A 17,774-nucleotide genomic window follows, 5' to 3' on the forward strand; every position below is an offset into this window, starting at 1 on the left:
CAGTTTTACAAAAAGGTATTTTTGAAATACTTTTTTAAACAAAAATACAATTAAAACAAATACAAATAGTTTGCACCTAATTTGAATCCTAATTTAAGTCACATTTACAAAAAAATTTAAAAACAAATTAAAAAGTGCAAACAAGGCACCAACACACGTCTCACATCAACTACAGAGAACTGTACTGAGCTTTTTGTGGCACAGGCTGCATGTTGGATCACTACATAAAACATATCTAATGCTGAATTTAATAGCATCATTTTACTGGTAAACATGGATAATATTTTCACTAAGCATAAAACATGCTTACCACATTCGGCCTTGTAAAGCCAACTAACCATTTTGGTTAAACGCGCTTGTTTATTGCTGTGGCTCCAGCGTCCTGCTAACTCCAGCGGTAACTCATTTAGCTCAATCTCAATCTCAAACGGCTCTGCGAAAAGCACACGGATTTAAGCGCGCAATCCGCGCCAAGTTACTAGGAGGCGCACGACCACGCGACGAGACACCACGCGAGGCCTTTGCGCAGGGGTGAGGACAGCGCGATTGCATCACTGTTGGCGTGCGTAGCCTCGCGCGGTGAGGTAGATAAGGTAGCGGTTTTGGGTGCGGGTGGAAAAAAACGTGTATAAAAAATGACGTATTTATAATAAACAAGCAGAGCTTAGCCTGGAGGCCAGGTCAGCAAAGCCTGGCGGCCAAGGGGGACCCCGCCTGCACCTATGAGTACTTTGGGATGGGGGAGGGGCCCACAGCAGCACCAGCTTCTCATTAGAAAGAATGATACTTGTTTTTGTTGCTTGCGTTATTAGATTTATCTTTAGTTGCTTTTTTTAAAAATGACACTGGAAGGGTCTGAAAACTCAATAAATTTGTTTATTTTGGCACTTGTAAGCCCATTCAGGTTTTCATGTCCTCTTTGGCACATTTTGTGTGTTTTGTTTATTTTCTGTGCAAACAACAAACAAAGCCTTTAAAACTGAAGCAATGGTGCATACATATATATTCACCATTTTACTTTAAAACCCCAACCATTACATTTAGAAGCTACATAATTAGTTAAATAAGCCGCCTGTGGGTGATCTAAGTAGCTATAAACACAGACAATAGACTGACCATGTTGGGAAAAAAATGTCCCGTTGTATATCTCCCCTATGTCTTTAGTTTTCTGTGTGCTGTTCATGTTCAGTTTGTCTGCTCTAAGCTGCTGACTGATAAGTTATCCTCTAAATTTATTATCATGAATGGACTTCAAACAAAAAATCTCCACTGCTGAACACAGCAAGTTTTGCTTTGCTATTCCTGCACTAAAGAAGATAATGTGAGGTCTAGCATTAGTAGCAGCCATATCAATGAGCTGAAACCAGCAAAATGTGTCCAGACTCTATTGAAGCTGCCTGCAGTGCTGATCACTGCTGACAGGGTGATATGATAAATCTACTGACCAACATGAGTGGTGACCTGTTCTGCCCCATAACTGCAAATAAGTAAAAAAAAAAAAATAATAAAACTGGGGATAAATCACCAAAAACTATTTTAAATTTCATTTAAAACTGTCTAAAAAAATGAACAACATAAAGAACAAAACAGCATAGCAAGCTAATTAATTGGGAAATTTACATTATTTATTAGGAGGAACTACTTTGTGGGCAAATGATTTTTGTTTTAGCTGGGGCTACATCTCATTTGCCCTTATGGACCTGCTGTGCCTGCTGTTGGGTAGCTCTGTAGCAGCTACTTACTAGTTAAGCTAATGCTGTAACCTCATGTGATCATAAACAGAGAGCATCATTAACTTCAAAATTAATGTCTGAAAACATGTCAGAGAATCAATAAGTGGCTAGAAACTGGTCCAATTAATGAATTATGAATTTGAAATTTTTGAAATAAATTAAAAAGATGTATTTGATAACTCTAATTACAGCTCGCTTACATCAGTGAACCAGATATATTCACACATCAACTGATTATTCAACACAGGGAGTTTTTTCTTAATTATGTTGGGAAAGATGTCCCAGTAAAATTGTCAGCCATTGAAGTTTGAACAGGAACGTTTTTATTATCAGTCACATCGAATCAGCAACAGTTTGAATGTTAAATTGATAGTTTATTTATTTTGAAGAGGCTGTGTGATCAGTTTAAATTATGAATGGAACTGCTCCTCTGTGATTTTGGAAACTCAGACTTTCACCTTATGATAGCAACTAAACTCAAGCTCACATCGTAGTATTCTTCTTGGGTGGTCACTGTGTTATGTCGGTGTCCGCAACAATGCAAAGTTCAGGTTTTCATACCGAACACCATCACCGTCTGTGGCAACTTGTGGCTGTGTGTCTACCTTGTTTTTTGGTTGTTTTGTTTTGTTTGTTTGCTTTTTGCCTGTTTTTCTTAATGAAGTTTTTATATACCATATTTCTTCACTCTGGACATGGGAATGAATATTACTGTTGTGAGCTATGACCCCAACACAATTTAAAAGTAAAAATGTGTACAAATAATGATGTCTGCCCTTTAAGCTGAGTTAGAACAACTTCTCAATGCCAGATTGTGTCAGGATCGGTGGACACGGAAAAGAACCCTGGGCGCAGACTTATAGTAACAAAAAATAAACTAATTTATTAAATAAAGAAAAATAACAAAACAAATGCGGAGATGGCAGCAAACAAAAACAGAACAACAACTAAAAAGCACGGCAGGGAAAAACAACAAGGAACCAAGGCACAGAGAACAGCAACGAACGACAAACAACTAAACAATGAACCGACAGAGTGAGGAAGTGATGACCGTGTATTTAAACACTGGGAATAATTAGGAGAAGTGGAAACAGGTGGAATGAGTAGCAATTACCGGCAGGTGAAGGTGGGCGTGGCAGGAGACCAAGTGAGTGACAACAGGGGAGGAGTCAATGCTGACATCAACACAAACTGGAAAAACCAAACTGAAACAAAAACCAAGACCACAACAAAATAACAAAGAAAACAAAACCAAAAACAAAAAATCCAAATCCTCACAGATTGTTGTAGTTAGCATAATGATCATTAGCCTCAGTTCTTTCTTCCCGTCAGTGATTTATAATCCCAGTGTGTTTTGAGTATTAACTTACCTGTGCTCTCCTTGTAGACTCACCTCCATTAATATGGTGATTGTTCATTCCCTCGTACATCATCTGTTGACACTTTAAGATGTTTAAAGCTCCTCACCTGATCACACTCATTCTCAAGACTGAGAGCAGCTAACTCACCACAGAAACTCACTTCTTTATACTCCTGGACCCGATTCCTCCCCGCTTTTCCCCTCTTCCCTGGAAAGTAACACAAGCAGATTGGAGATACATTCATCATCTGGCTTCATTCAACCCCTGATTAACAAATCTCTCTTCTCTCACAAACTTTTCGATTAGCATGCCTCCCCTATTGATTACAGTTTCACTCTTATTCTTAAGATTTAACTTTTTTCAAAGCTTTTCATTCTCAAGCCTTTGTGGTCAGCAAATCTGGGTCTAGAAAAATACTTTAAATGACAAGTCAGACAAGTTACAGTTCTTTGGTGAGCCAATCCCCAAGAGCACCTTTCTTTGCCATGAAAATAATAACTTCTAAACATCTACTTTGTTAGTTACATCATTTATTACTGCTATATGACCAATACTAAAATTTATTGTTAGTAATGGTCACATATTATATATGACCCTGTAATTTCCTGTGAAGGATCAATAAAGTGTTCATCATCATCATCATCATCATCATCATCATCATCATCACCATCATTATCATCATCATCATCATCATCATCATCATCATATTTTCCAGTAAAAAAGAAAGAAAGCTAACAGCCAGTTAGTTGAAATGCCTGAATATACTGCCCAATCTACTTAAAAATAAAATACAATTCATTACCCCAATCCATTGTATAAATGAATTGTATGTATGCATTGTAAAAACCAACCATAATCTAACTAATAAAACCGATGTAGCCATTTTAGTTGATTGTTTTAGGATATTTTAATAAGTTTTAACAAAAAATTGAGAGTTTAAACACAAATAAATTAGTCGAATTCTACAATGTTCTTATTGTTTAAAGTGAAGTGAAGTAAAGTGAAATTTATTTATATAGCACTTTTCAGCAACAAGGCGATTCAAAGTGCTTTACAACACAAAACAAAGGATTTCAATTGTTTAATCTCAGTGTTTGCTTGCAAAGACAAAGCATTTTGGATTCGGATCATAACCCATCCAATGTTCTAAGGACACCGGTTCTAGCAATAACTGTACCATTGTCAAGGTAAACAGTGTTAGAGTCCTAACCAAAACCAGGAATGTTTCAGATGCCATAGCTTATCTATTAATAACACAGAGCTAGCTCCCTCAGTACACCTAAATGCTTGAAGGGTTAATAATTAAACTACCCCCTTCTTACTCTTGTAGTTTGAACAGTTCTTTTTTCTTTGTAAGTAATACAGAAATGTCTAAACTTGGTGAAGTTTACAAACATTTTATTTTTGAAACCCCTTTATATCACTCAGACAACAAGCTGTCAAACCTTTTCTACACAACTCTGCTGTCAGAAAACAGAATCTGGAAATGTGAAAGCATTTTACAATCCAGTAACCACAGCAGGTCAACAAAAAACAACAAAACAAGCAAGTACAGAAAATAAAGACAACCTTTAAAGTTTTCTGTTGATTAATATTATGACAATTTTTTTTTCTACAAATGTCTTGACAACCCAGTAAAGTAAAAACTAAAAAGCAACAACAAGAAATATCTGCTTTCTTTCACACATTATAAGGTCTGTGCCTTTATTGCAAGATTTTTATGTTTTAAAATTGCTGTAAAAGAATAATCTTTTTTATTTATTTATTTTCAATGTTACTAGATTTGTTCTAAAAAGGGTAAGGTGTAATGCTTGCAGCTTATTTTTTTTCTAGTCACTCCAGACATTGTTTTTATTTTACAGGCATCTGATCAAAGTAAAAAGAAGGGATTTCTTTCAGCCCCTGTAAAATTCGGAGATTCTTTGCATCCTTTGAATGGGTATTTTAGGAAATTCATCCCAAACAGGACGAGGAGATGTATTGTTTTGAGTTTTTTCTATTGGGTTGCTTATAAGAAGAGTCGATGCAGATTTTATCAAAGTTAGTGTGTCACACCCTCTGAAATGATGGAGTCAGTTTTTACTTGATGAGTATTTTCCTGTATATGAATTTCGAAAATGTTCTAATTTGTATTTACACTCTTTGAGGGCCTGTTTGAAGCACAATTTTAGTTTGATTTTAACTAAGAAGTGAAAATAAAAGTAATTAACGATAAAATAAAAAGCAAATCTTGACATGGCATATTAGAACATTTGAACAGAAAATGCACAGGAGATTTTTATATAGGTCACACACCACAAGAACACTATCAGCATGAGTCATATGACAGGATATTAACAAATAAAAAATAAATTTGTGTAACTGTTTCTGAAACAGAAAAAAAGAACAAAGAATCAGTGACTCTCCCAAACCACATTAAAATCACTTCATTATACAATCTTTTTTTCCACTTTTAAGCATTAAGGGCAATGAATGATTAAAAGCATGTAACTTGTTTTAAAGCATTCTTAGTTACTTGAATGTTGTCTCTTAAACCTGATTAAAATGAAATAACAGAAAAAGGAAAAATTAAAATATATATTTAAAGTGAGGTTTATAAAGAGGTTGGATAATGTTTGGAATTTGTTGTTGTTTTTTTTTTACATACTAACTTTTACTTTATCTAAATCAGGGGTTCCCAACCACCAGGTGCAGAACTGGTATAGGTCCATGGATCTATTAGTACTGGGCCACACAGAAATAAAAACTTTTCTTTAAAAAGATCTATGTGTTTTTATGCACATTATTTTATTTTTGAAAAAATACCACTTCCATTCCCCCCCACCCATCTTGTTCTTGGCTCGGTCGCAGTTGTTTTTCATGTAATAGCCAACCTAAAAGCAAACCCTAGCAAAAATCAGTCAAAAACAACTTGCACTGAAGAACTTCCTTTCCCCCACTTGTCTATATAAAAGTTGTCTTGTATGAAATGTGATGCAAACAAAGTTAGAATGCAATTCAGGTTCCTCTTCCATAAATAAACATCATCACATGAAGTCCCTTTTTTCAAATTGTTTTGCTCAGCTCAAACAAAGAATCAGCAGCTGCCCTGCATGCCATGAACGTGAATCTGTCCGGAGAACTTTTTTTTTTTATTTCTTTGTTTTGTGCCACAGTATCTAATCTTCTTGTTTTAAATCTAAAACTAAACAGACTACCGATTACTTTCTGAGCAGTCACCTTTTGTGAATGCAAACCTTATAGTGTTATTCATCATTCTTCACCATGTCAATTTTTTTTTTTTTGGTCTGGACAAAATATGATCAAAAAAAGAATTTAAAAAGATTCACAGGAAAAGAAAGCACACATTTGAATCAAATTATAACACAATACAGTTTACAGATTAAAACTAATCAGAAGATATGAACACAAACCCATTCCATATGAAATTAGCAGAACTGTCTAGTTGTAAGTATTCTGATTTAAGAAGGTGTTTTAAAATGGCATTTACGTTTCCATTAAGGCGAGATATTTTTTTATGTAGCTCTGTAGTTATTTTACTGAGACATGATGAGAATTTTTTCCTGCATCAGTGAGCCCATATAAAGTGCAGGCACAATCAGAGGCACACTCTTTGATTTCTCTGGTGCTTTTAACACAATTTGATTTGAAATGCTGTGGGAGAAGCTCCAGATACAAATACAAATACAAGTGGATGGCTCTGTAATTGCCCCGGTTAGCTCACAAACAGAACCCACTTTGTTGTGTCACATAGTGGGTGGTCAGCAACAGCTCAGGGGGGACACAGAAGGACTGGATGTCCTCCCCATGTCTCTTTATGCTACACGCTATACTGCCAGAGCAACTCAGAGTCATGGTTTATCTATCTATCTATCTATCTATCTATCTATCTATCTATCTATCTATCTATCTATCTATCTATCTATCTATCTATCTATCTATCTATCTATCTATCTATCTATCTATCTATCTATCTATCTATCTATCTATCTATCTATCTATCTATCTATCTATCTATCTATCTGTCTATCTATCTATCTATCTATCTATCTGTCTGTCTGTCTGTCTGTCTGTCTGTCTATCTGACAGTTTTGCTGTAGTCATCACATAGATGTTCAAGAGGACAAATAGACAAAAAGCTACACTGCTCTTAAAAAGCTTATTTAGTCGAACAGGCTGTCTTAGTTTTAATAAATTCCATGAAAAATTAGAGCGTGAGCCAAGAAGTGTTAAAGCCCTCAGAGTGTGTTGGATGTTGTTCCTCATCAGCCCCAGAAAGTTTCTCATTTTGACTCCAAACTCTGATATTTCACTAACTCTGAGCGTCCCCGCGCTGCTAAAACCCTCACTGTGTCTGTGAGATGGAGCCAGCTGGAACAATTTGAAGCTTCCTTTCTCGTCTTTATTTAAAAAAAACAAATAGTTTCAAATCAACTTTTCGGTTGAACGCGAATATTTGTGCATCATTTTAGCACAAAATAAAGCATAATAAGAACTAGTGAAACATTATTATTAAAAGTGCTCGTTTAGTTGACTGTGATTTTTTTATTAATATTAATATTTTTATGTTATTGTAACACAAAGACAAGCGGTGAATGGATGTTTTATTTACATGTCGTGTTTATTAAAGAAGTATGAAGCCTTACGCGACAATGAAGCTAAATATATTCTTATTTATATGAAATTGGTTTTAAGTAAAAACGAAAAACATTCGTGGGACTCACACGTCAAACGTGGAGGGAGTTTTGTTTTCTAAAAGTCTCCTTCAGTCTCATCCTGTGTTTTTTTTATGTTTGTTTTTTTTTTTTTTTGCTTTGTTTTGTTCTCGAAGCAGAGGCCGGAAAGACTCCAATTAAAGCAATAAAACACACAAAGAAGAACAATAGTTTTTTGCACTCTTGTGCATCTGTGCTGCTGCTTTGATTTTGTTAATTTTTAACTTTTTTTTTTCAATTCCATGGAGGAAACGTCGGATCCGGGTCTCCTGAACCAGACACTGGACGGTTAGGAAAAGGTCACACGTGGGTCACCGAAAACGGAAACCTGTTTTTAGTTTACGTGGTTTTTAAATTAAATTTGGACATTTCTATTGATACAAATTTCTTTGATTATGCTTTTTTTTTATTAAAGTAAGTGAGTAAAACGTTGTAAATAACGCATGTCTCAGATAAAAAAAAAAAAACCCGAAAGGTTTCACAATAAAAGACACAGAGTTGGTAAGTGACATTTTGAATGCGCCGTTTATTTACTGTGTTTGAGTACTTCTTAGTAACAACAAAACAGCCAGTGCAAACTGAGGAGCAAAACAACAACACAACAATGTTTACAATCAAAGGAACCATTTCGGTTCTTTCTCTCTTAATAAAGTGGCACAACTCATTCCGAGTTTTAAAAATACTGCATTATAAAAGCATTGCTTACTAGATTATACAATTTAAATTTTTACAATAAACCGTTGATATTTGTTGACAGTTTTACATGTCAGGACAAAAAAAAACGTAAATTTTATCAAGAAAAGTTTGAACACCGATCTATGCAAGCTCATTTAAGTCCTTTTTTTATATTTGTGACAAATTAATAAAAGAAGTCTCCCATTTTGAAATAATGAAGCACATAGGCCCTACTTGCATCCTAATAAATTGCTAAAGTAAACATTAGGCCTGTTTCTTGATATTTATTTATGATCATTTATTGTCACTAAACCTTTTTTTTCAAAAGCAAGTGTATTAACAAAATGACTTGTCATATTTTTGTAAAATGCCCTTTTAAAATAATATGTGAAAAAATGCACTTTTTGTTTATCCCCTCATCAGCTTGTCTTAAATGTGGCAAAATATAAAAAATATTCTACTGAGTTTTAGAGAAAAAAGCCATCAAGTGTGGCTGGAAGCTGTAATTAATGCTAACGTGCTAATAAACGTTTTTCTCATTGTCTTATTTGCATCATTCAGCCGTAGCTTCATGCACGTGCTTGCATAAAATTGGACAGACAAAAAACTGCTAAAAGTTGTTTTTGTTCTATAGTGGGGAACACAAAATTATCCATATCTGTTAGCTCCAAAGTGCCACCGCAGTGCAACCAAAGAGCCCCATGTGGCCCCAGACCCGCAGCTTGCAGACCCCAGTCCCAAACTGTATAGGTCAGCGTTTAACAACAGGATCCTGTTCTGTCTGCGTGTTTTAGGTTGGGTGATGTTGGATGAGAAGGACAGAGGCTTGGCGTTTTGGGTAGAATGCAGAAAATAAAGAGATCATTTGGAGCTGGGTCCAGATGAGTAAATAAGAACTACCAAAATAAAATAAGATAAAAGAAAACAATGCGTAATATTAAGCATCTGTTAATCTTAGTCTTATTTTAAAGCTGTAGATCATTAACGCGTGTTTTCGGAGGGTTTCACCACAGTAAGTCAGAGAGTCAAACCATGTTTTTAACTACTGCGGTTTTTCATCCAGCTCCAGGTCTGCAGGCCGGTAAAATGGCGACTATTGCCGCATTGCGAAAGTCCGCACTTTGTGCCTGCCTGCATTAAGGTGGACACAGATGTTGTCTGAGGCCAAAAATCTACGCTGGCTCAGATTCCCTTTTGTTCATTAGAAAATTACACATAACGAAAACATCCCAAAACCTTAAACTAATGGCGTTCTTGCACAAAATGTAGCCTCACCCAGTAAAATCAAACGCATAATAAATGACTAATTCAAGTAAATTAAATTTTGCTAACTGTGTTGCTTTTCACGATGTTGTTTCAGGTCAAAGCGCAAAACATACACTAATAAAGGTTGCTTATATTACAGTCTTTAGCTCATTTTTTAAGGCGGACATTTGGACGTGCGCACATTCTTCACTTCAGCGATAAGAGCAGGTTTATCTGTAACATCTGCAGAATATTTAACTCTTGTTGTGACTTAAATATTTTCACCCATCCTAAGTGACTTGGCAACCTTTTGGCACTTTTAGATGCAGGGCACAACAAAACTCTGATGATGTCCGTCCACATGACCAAATTATAAAAAAGAGGGAGAAAAGAATATGAAGTAAAATTCTCTCTTTTGTTTTGGAGCTTTCACCTCATTGTTTTAGTGGAAGAAGAAAATGGCGGCGGGAGGAATGAGTGGAGGGGAGCAGCAGCTCCCCTCTCGCCGCACTGCATGGAGAAATGCAATAAATTTCTTGTTGTTTTATGAAAATTTACAACTTTGTGATACAAGTTTATGAGTGGCCGTGCATGGGGATTGGACGGCGGGCTGGTCATGTGGACGCGCTTAACGTGAACATGAACTTTTTATGATTTCCCATGTGGTTTCACTGCAGCAGGCAGTGCTGCTCTCCGGCCGAGCAGCCGCCCCGGCTCTCTTCTCTTCTCTCCTCTCCTCTCTTCCCCTCTCCTCTCCGGCACTACCGAGGCTCGCGAGCCGCCGCGGGCAANCGCACACACTCATCCACCGCCACGAGACGACTTCTTAAAGCAAGGAGCCTCCTGATAAACAACGGCACAACGGCAGGAAGAGACGTTGACAACAACCCGCCTTCCTCCTCCTCCTCCCCCTCCTCCTCCGCTATGGCTCCTGCTGCTGTCTGAGCTGAAACATAGACCAAGGTGGGGACAAGTCAAGTAGAGGGCGCGCTGCACCCCCACCCGGGGGGGTTAGCTCATTAGTTTGACTTTTCATTTCAGTTGGATGTCAGATTAAATGATGAAGAAAATGAGAAGGAGGCGGCGACGAAGAAGGCAGAAGTGTTTCAGTAACTTGGTGACATCAGGGGGATCTTCCGACACCTCTTCTATACCTCACCTTCACCCTCCAGTCTTCCTGCGGTCCCATGATTCGCGCGCACCGGACCCGAACCGAGCCGCAGGTGTGCGCGTCCGCAGATGGATGGGTTGTCGACACAAGGTAAGATCCTCTCACGAGCGCTTCTCCCGCACGCTGATAAAGGAGTGAAAGAAGCAGAAACGGTCTGTGGTTCTGCTCATGCTGGATGACATCATAACACAGCGGTTATGAATTAGGTGTTACTTTCAATCTCAGGTTAGAGCGTTTCCTTTTCAGAATAGGCTCTGTGATGGATGGTCCAGATGAAAAGGCCTCCGGAGTGCTGCGGATTAACGAAGGAGAGCCTGTTTGTGTCTTAAATATGGACGGGTTTGATATCCGGACAGAACTGTGAGGATGTAATCATGGCTTTGATGTTCGGGTAGGTGGTCCGGATCTGACACATTTGTTCAGTCAGACCCCCAGACGATGAGTCAGTGATGTTGCTGTTGGCCGGAGGAGAAACCATTTTTGCTCCTGGTTTCTTTGTGTGTTTTGTAACTTTTTGTTTCCAGATCTCAGAGAAAAGCGTCCAGATTTTACCAGCTGATCACAATCCTGTTTTTTTGTGTCTGGGGGTTGTGTGTGTGTATATGTATGTGTGTGTGTGTGTGTGTGTGTGTGTGTGTGTGTGTGTGTGTGGTAAAGGGGTGTCTGTCTGTCCGTTCACTTTTATGACTTTGTTTCCTTTCTCATTTCCTCCATGGGGAGGGGAGAGGTGTTTGTGTTTTTTCTGGAGTTTCTGTTGGTCAGAGCACCACTCAACACCCCGTTCCTCCTACACACACAAACAGATCTGTCTGTCTGTCTGTCTGGTCTTGGTGTCAAATATCAAACAGCTCTCGGGAATCTCTTCATGTCGGAAGCAAACACACACACAGACGTATACACACAAAATTTGTTTCAAAACCATGTATTTAAAACTTTTTTTTACCACTTGTGAAAAAAGCTGATTAATTCTGGTTTATTATATCCTTAAATGTTTGCGTGGGTGTGTGGGGGGGGAGGTTGTGAGTGTGTGTGTTTTAAGTACCATTCCGTGCCTGAAAAATTCTCGTGAAGGAAATAATCCTCATATTTTTGATATTCTCTCTACTGCGTCTGTTTCAGAGCAGTGCGCACAAAGCGCCAAGTATTCCAAGAAAGACAGAGAAACAAGGTGACACTTTTAATCATTTTTATTTACTTGTCCTTCAGTTATGTTTTCAAATGCAAAACCTTATATTCTTCAACATGATACAACAGAGTGGGGCATAAAACATCAGTTAAAACAATTTAAACAAATAATATCCAAAACAAAAATTTGTTCTGTTTTGTTTGGTTGTGGAAACTTGTTCACTACATTGTTCACTACAGGAAAATACTTTGTTAGGAGAAAATATTTTTTTCTTAAATATTTTTGATTTGGGGTAAAAGTGAAGAAATTTCATCCGCTCATATCAGAGCAGGAAAGCTTGCTGTAACTTCATTTTTTTTTTCTAATACCAATTTGGTCAAAGGTAAGGGCTATCAGGATGACACGCTTTAATGCAGGCGCATTATTTCATTTAGTTTACGAGTTTTTTAATTTATTTCTTTTTAGTTTGTTTTGGTCTGTTCGTCGCTGTTCTTGGAATGCTTCTGTCTGACCAAGGAGAAATAAAATTCACCACCCACTAAAATATAAAAACGAATCATAAAAAAACATCCCAACCTTTGCTGAAAATCTGTATTATTTTCTGCTACAGCTGGAATTAAGTAATGTACGCTAAACTCTCAGGTCGAAATGATAAGGTCCCTGGCTTTTTTTCCTTTATCAGGTTTGTAAAACATTGTGAGCTCGGACGCTAAGTCGCTGTGACTCCGAGCTCCTGCCGGAGCAGGGTTCGGCTCAGTTCGGCTCAGCTCCTCCAGCAGCAGCAACATTCCCAACAAAAGGCTCTGGTGCCATCTAGCGTCCTGATGACAGCAGCAAACCCTCCAAGAACTTCCCCTTTGTTCTCCTTGCTTCTGCACAGAATTGTGGGTTTGACCGTTGCAGAAGCGTAGTTTGATTTATTTTTATTCTTTATTCATTTGATTTTAAAGTTTCCTCATCCGATTTCTGTGTGTTTGAGAAAGAGATTTGGTCCCTTTGAGGCAGAGAAAGTTTCTCTTTGTTTGTCTCGCCTTTCCCTCCCTGAATCTCTATATCTCTGTCTCTGGTTGCTCCTTGAGAAGATAGTGATGCGAGTACGGGACCACGCGTGCGCGAGAGAGCACGCATCGTGTCTGCAGAAACACTTGGCTTTGGCGTGAAATTTGTGTTGCCTGGTCTGGTTCCTGTGTAAGCAACCTCCCATGCGCTTCAAGTTGTGCTTGTGTGTGTGTGTGTGCTTGTGGTGGGGTGGAGGGTGGTTGCTGTTAGCTCATTGTGATGTGCGTGTAACTCCTCCAAATGCGTGCGTTTCATTTCTGATTTCCAATCACTTCAGTCGGAGTTCAAAACAAACCGTCACGGACATGTTTAAACGTGGTTACCAAGGCTTGATTTGTCTCAGTGTGCTGTCCAGTCCTGAAGACATACACACACAGGAGTGTGTGTAATGTTTGAAAGGCATACTGATATTTAGTATATGACTGCAGCGTCCATTTATGTCTAAACTTCCCATCCAAACACCTCGACTTGATTTTCTGTTCAACGAAATTCTGATTAAAGAGGAACTCTGTTGTGTTTACGTTTACGCGTAAAGCACAGTTTTTATAACACTCTAGACGATCCTTTTAGGGTCACATTCTGAACATCTGCACGCGCGTGAAAGGACTAAACATTTCGCGTGTTATCCCTGTTGTCAGTCATTGATGGTTTAAAACACCAGAAGCAAGAAAAAAAGAGAGAAAGAAAATAATCTGGCCGCTGTTATATTTAATAATATTAAATTTATTTGCATTTATGTAGGCTCGTCATTGGGACCCCACTGTGGGTCACAAAGGACAAGTTAGGGTCCTGAGATTATCTCGAAAAATCTAACAAAATTTCAAAATAAATAAATCTATATATGTGTTGCTGGTTGTTTTTGTTGTTATTGTTGTTTTACAAAACTAAAACAAACAATAGTCATAAATCAAGTAGTATAAGTCGAGTTTTTAGCTATTTGTGTTGTCATTATACCCTGATTCATCTACGTTTTTAGCTACATTTGTGTGGTTCAACCAAGGATATGGAGTCTCGTGTCTATGTCGTTGGTATTATGGCGTTCAGAAGCTGAAACGTTTTAGAACCACCGAACTACAGCTTTTTAGAGTATCTGATGATTTTCTTTTTTAGTTTATTTCAGCTGATTTTGTCTGATGTTTGTAATATTTGGGCTGCTTTATGCTTTTAATTTATTTTATTCTAAATTCATCTCGTGCGGCTGCAGTTCTGCCTTTTTTCTGTACAGCACTTCGGTCCTGTGGCTGTTTATAGTGCTGTAGAAATACAACAGCAGAGCGTGAACACTCAGTTTTTTCTTTACTTCTTCTTTCTATTATTATTATTATTATTATTATTATTATTATTATTATTATTATTATTATTATTATTATTAGTAGTAGTAGTAGTAGTAGTAGTAGTAGTAGTAGTAGTAGTAGCAGTAGTAGTAGTAGTAGTAGTAGTAGTAGTAGTAGTAGCAGCAGTAGTAGTAGTAGTAGTAGTAGTAGTAGTAGTAGTAGTAGTAGTAGTAGTAGTAGTATTACTGTTATTGCTGTTGTTCCAAGCTTGTTGTGTGGACACGCGCTCGTGCTTCTCCTCTAATAATTCCGTCGAAATTCGGAGGAAAAAAAAGAAGCGGCGTTCATCGTGCAACCGCATTCATTCTCCGTTAACATTTAACCACGGGGCCCTTCTGAAGCCGCTCCGGTCACTGATTGTCCGGTGTTGTGATCCGGAGCACGAGCTCAGAGGCGCTCAGCCGCCTCGAGCTGCTAAGAAACGGTTAATAAATGAAAACAACACGGGGGGAAAAAAGCACAAGTGGAGCTGTTTCTGTGAGTTTGTCATTAACCTGGGAGAGAGATCAGAATCAGTCCGTTAAGCCTCCATCCACAGGATTTCTTTTTTTTTTTCTTTTCTTTTCTTTTTGCCACAATTGGGTTTTAACTACAACTCTGAAGTTTTACCTGAATTGGATATAAATAAAATATTTAGGTTATTATTATTATTATTATTATTATTATTATTATTATTATTATTATTATTATTATTGTATAAAAAGGAACATTTTCTCTTCTCCCAATAATGAGGATAGTGTTATCTTTATTATCATTATACCATGAACTACAAAATAAAAGGATATTCAAATCCAGTCAGTGCATCACATTTAATGTTAGAAAACTAGAAAGAGCAAATAAAGATGGAAATAAAACACACACACACACACATAACCATGCATTTTCACTAACATCTGAAGATAAGTTTTGTTTGAAGCGCTAGAAATAAGTCAAGAAAGGATTCCTCGTTTACATTTGAACTAATTGGAGAAGTTTACTTTTCAATAGCACACTGAATGCTTCGGCGAGGCTGTACAGCGCTCGCGTGCGCGTACGCATTCCTCGCGCGCAAGGGTGAACATTTGTCCATCTGCTGTTTGTAGCGAATCTGGTTTTCACTTCGTCGCCATCTCTCGACTTTACAAGGAGTCATAAAGAGTCATAAAGCCATAAAAGTTCCAATTTCTCTTTCTGTCACGCACACACAAGCACACACACACTCACTCTCGCTCACACACACACACACACACACACACACACTCACACACGCACGGAGGCAAAGAGGAGCCATAAAACCATAAAGTAGAAGTCGGACTCCTCCAGCTCTAATTGTCGATAATCTCTGAAGTTTCTCACATTCCTCGGGTTCTTCAGCAGCTCTCACATGTTTACTCTGCTGCTCGCTCTCTCAGACGCATAAGTCTGATTTACTGAGAAGGAACACAGCGAGCTTAATACGCACATCCTTTATGGAAGAAAAAAAAAAGATGAAAACTGTAGGCTAATTATCAGCTTGGAAAGTCGTGGGAGACCACCGCCGTGCCCCTCCGCAGCGCAGAGAGAAGTTTGTCTTTAAAGACTTGATGGGTGGTAAAATTACTCCACGTTCTGCCCTCTAAAACTGTTACATGCGTTTAAAATCGACAGTCTTAAAAAATGTGCCTGACTTATAGGTGTTATGAGACGCTGTCTGGCTGAGCTACTCGAAAATTGTCAAAAAATAAAAAATAAATAAATTACATGCTTTGAAAATTCTTGCAGGTTCTCACAAAAACAACAAAAATTGTACAGTTCCGACAAAATGTGAAAAACGACAAAAACGGGAAGGGGGCTATGGGATAACCATGTCTCCTTACTGAACAATGTACGAGCCCCATCCATCTCACTATTGTCAATAATAATAACAATAATAAAGAGTGCCAACTGTTTTACTAATTGGCATAATGTACTGAATGTAACTGTATTGATTTATAACTACAGTGAATTAACTCAGGCTTTTTTTTTTATTAAATTATTTTATTTTAGTTATTTTTGATATAAACTTGTCAATTTCTTGGTCTAGTGCCATGGGATGTTTTTGTTGTGACTAGGTGCTCCATAAGTTGAACGAATTGAATTACAGTGCCTATAAATAATAATAATAATAAAAATAATAATAATAATTAAAATAATTAAAACGCATAGAAATTAGATTAGGAATAAGATTAGTAAAAAAAGAAAAAAATCAGAATAAAGATATGGTATTTTAGCATTTGTTGTAAAGGTTTTTCAACTCAGCTGAATAGAAAATAATATGATAATAGTAAGTTTTTAAAAGTTACAAAAAAGAAATTAGCTAAACTGTTATATTTTCCTAATATCTTCATTTACACAGAAATCTTATTTTTTGCGTAAAATCCAGTCTGTGGATCCGAAATTAGATCCGAAGGGAGAAGTCAGAACAATGAGAGGCGGTATTTAAAGGTGATTCTGCAGAATTGGTCGCTCGGTGTTCATTTCTGCTCTGGTGCATCTGTTCCCGAGGCTTCATCCTTGTTCCTGCTTTTTTTTTTGTTTGTTTGTTTGTTTTTTTTGCAGGGGCTCCTTTGACTCCGGACACCTGCAACACACACATATGAAGCCACACATAATCTGAGGCTCCACAGCCTGCAGCAGGAATTTCATGACAGTGTCACAACAATGAGGCCACACTGATGTATTTTATTGCTTCTGAATGAAAGAAACTAGTCATATAATTCAGTTTGAAGGAGTTAATGTTTAAGCCGAGCTGAAATCCGCCACAACTGATCGGCTTTCTCTCATGAGGATTTTTCATGATTATTTAATACCCTTGTTAGTGTTAAGTTTGAGATAACTGCGTTTACTTGTCAGCAAAATTACACGGCCTTTGGTATTTATCGGCCTATATTGTTGTTATTATAAAACTTTAAATCTGTGTTTCAGGCTAGGATTGCTACCCAAAAATGCCGTTCTTCCCCAACTGCATGATAGAAACACGTGACTCCGTTTCAAGTACCACCTGTAAAACCCTTTACCTGCACACGAATACTGTAACTGTAATAAATCAGAACGTGTGGCTCCTCCGTCAAATTTAGCCTGCAGGCCGCAATCACGTTAAGACGCGCGCTAATACGCGCTGTGCTGTGTATGTAATAATAATAATAATAGTCTTACCGTCCTTTGTGTGTGTATGTGTGTGTCCCGGGCTGGAGGCCATGTTTGTCCTCTCTCCCCCGACTGTTGGTGCTCATCAATGATTAAACCTCAGTCAGCTCCAAAACAATTCGCCTGCTTCCCGTTCCCACAAAGTGGGGAGGAAACGGAGCGTCCTGCTGCCAGCAAGGAAGGGAAGGGAAAGGGTGGTGGTGGGGGGGGG

General features: G+C 37.8%; 1 protein-coding gene and 1 long non-coding RNA gene across 4 annotated transcripts in view; one reads left to right on the forward strand and one right to left on the reverse strand.

The window, feature by feature from the left end:
• Window positions 1-10,527: 10,527 nt before the first annotated feature.
• hoxb5a (homeobox B5a) overlaps window positions 10,528-17,774 on the forward strand; it is a 22,724-nt gene continuing 15,477 nt past the window's right edge. The window contains exons 1-2 of one of the 3 annotated variants that reach the window (XR_005233812.1): window positions 10,528-10,990; window positions 13,109-13,111. The gene's annotated coding sequence lies outside the window, so the exon portion shown is untranslated. The remainder of the gene's footprint in view (window positions 10,991-13,108; window positions 13,112-17,774) is intronic. The other 2 variants (XM_037978507.1, XM_017434427.3) reach the window with 2 other exon arrangements.
• Window positions 14,917-17,768, reverse strand: LOC119617496. Its single transcript, XR_005233813.1, has 2 exons — window positions 17,573-17,768; window positions 14,917-16,997 (listed from the first exon to the last, which is right to left on the reverse strand). It is a non-coding gene; the product is annotated as an uncharacterized LOC119617496 (long non-coding RNA).

Source organism: Kryptolebias marmoratus, linkage group LG12 (assembly GCF_001649575.2).
Source record: "Kryptolebias marmoratus isolate JLee-2015 linkage group LG12, ASM164957v2, whole genome shotgun sequence".
In the NCBI taxonomy this organism is placed as follows: Eukaryota; Metazoa; Chordata; class Actinopteri; order Cyprinodontiformes; family Rivulidae; genus Kryptolebias; species Kryptolebias marmoratus.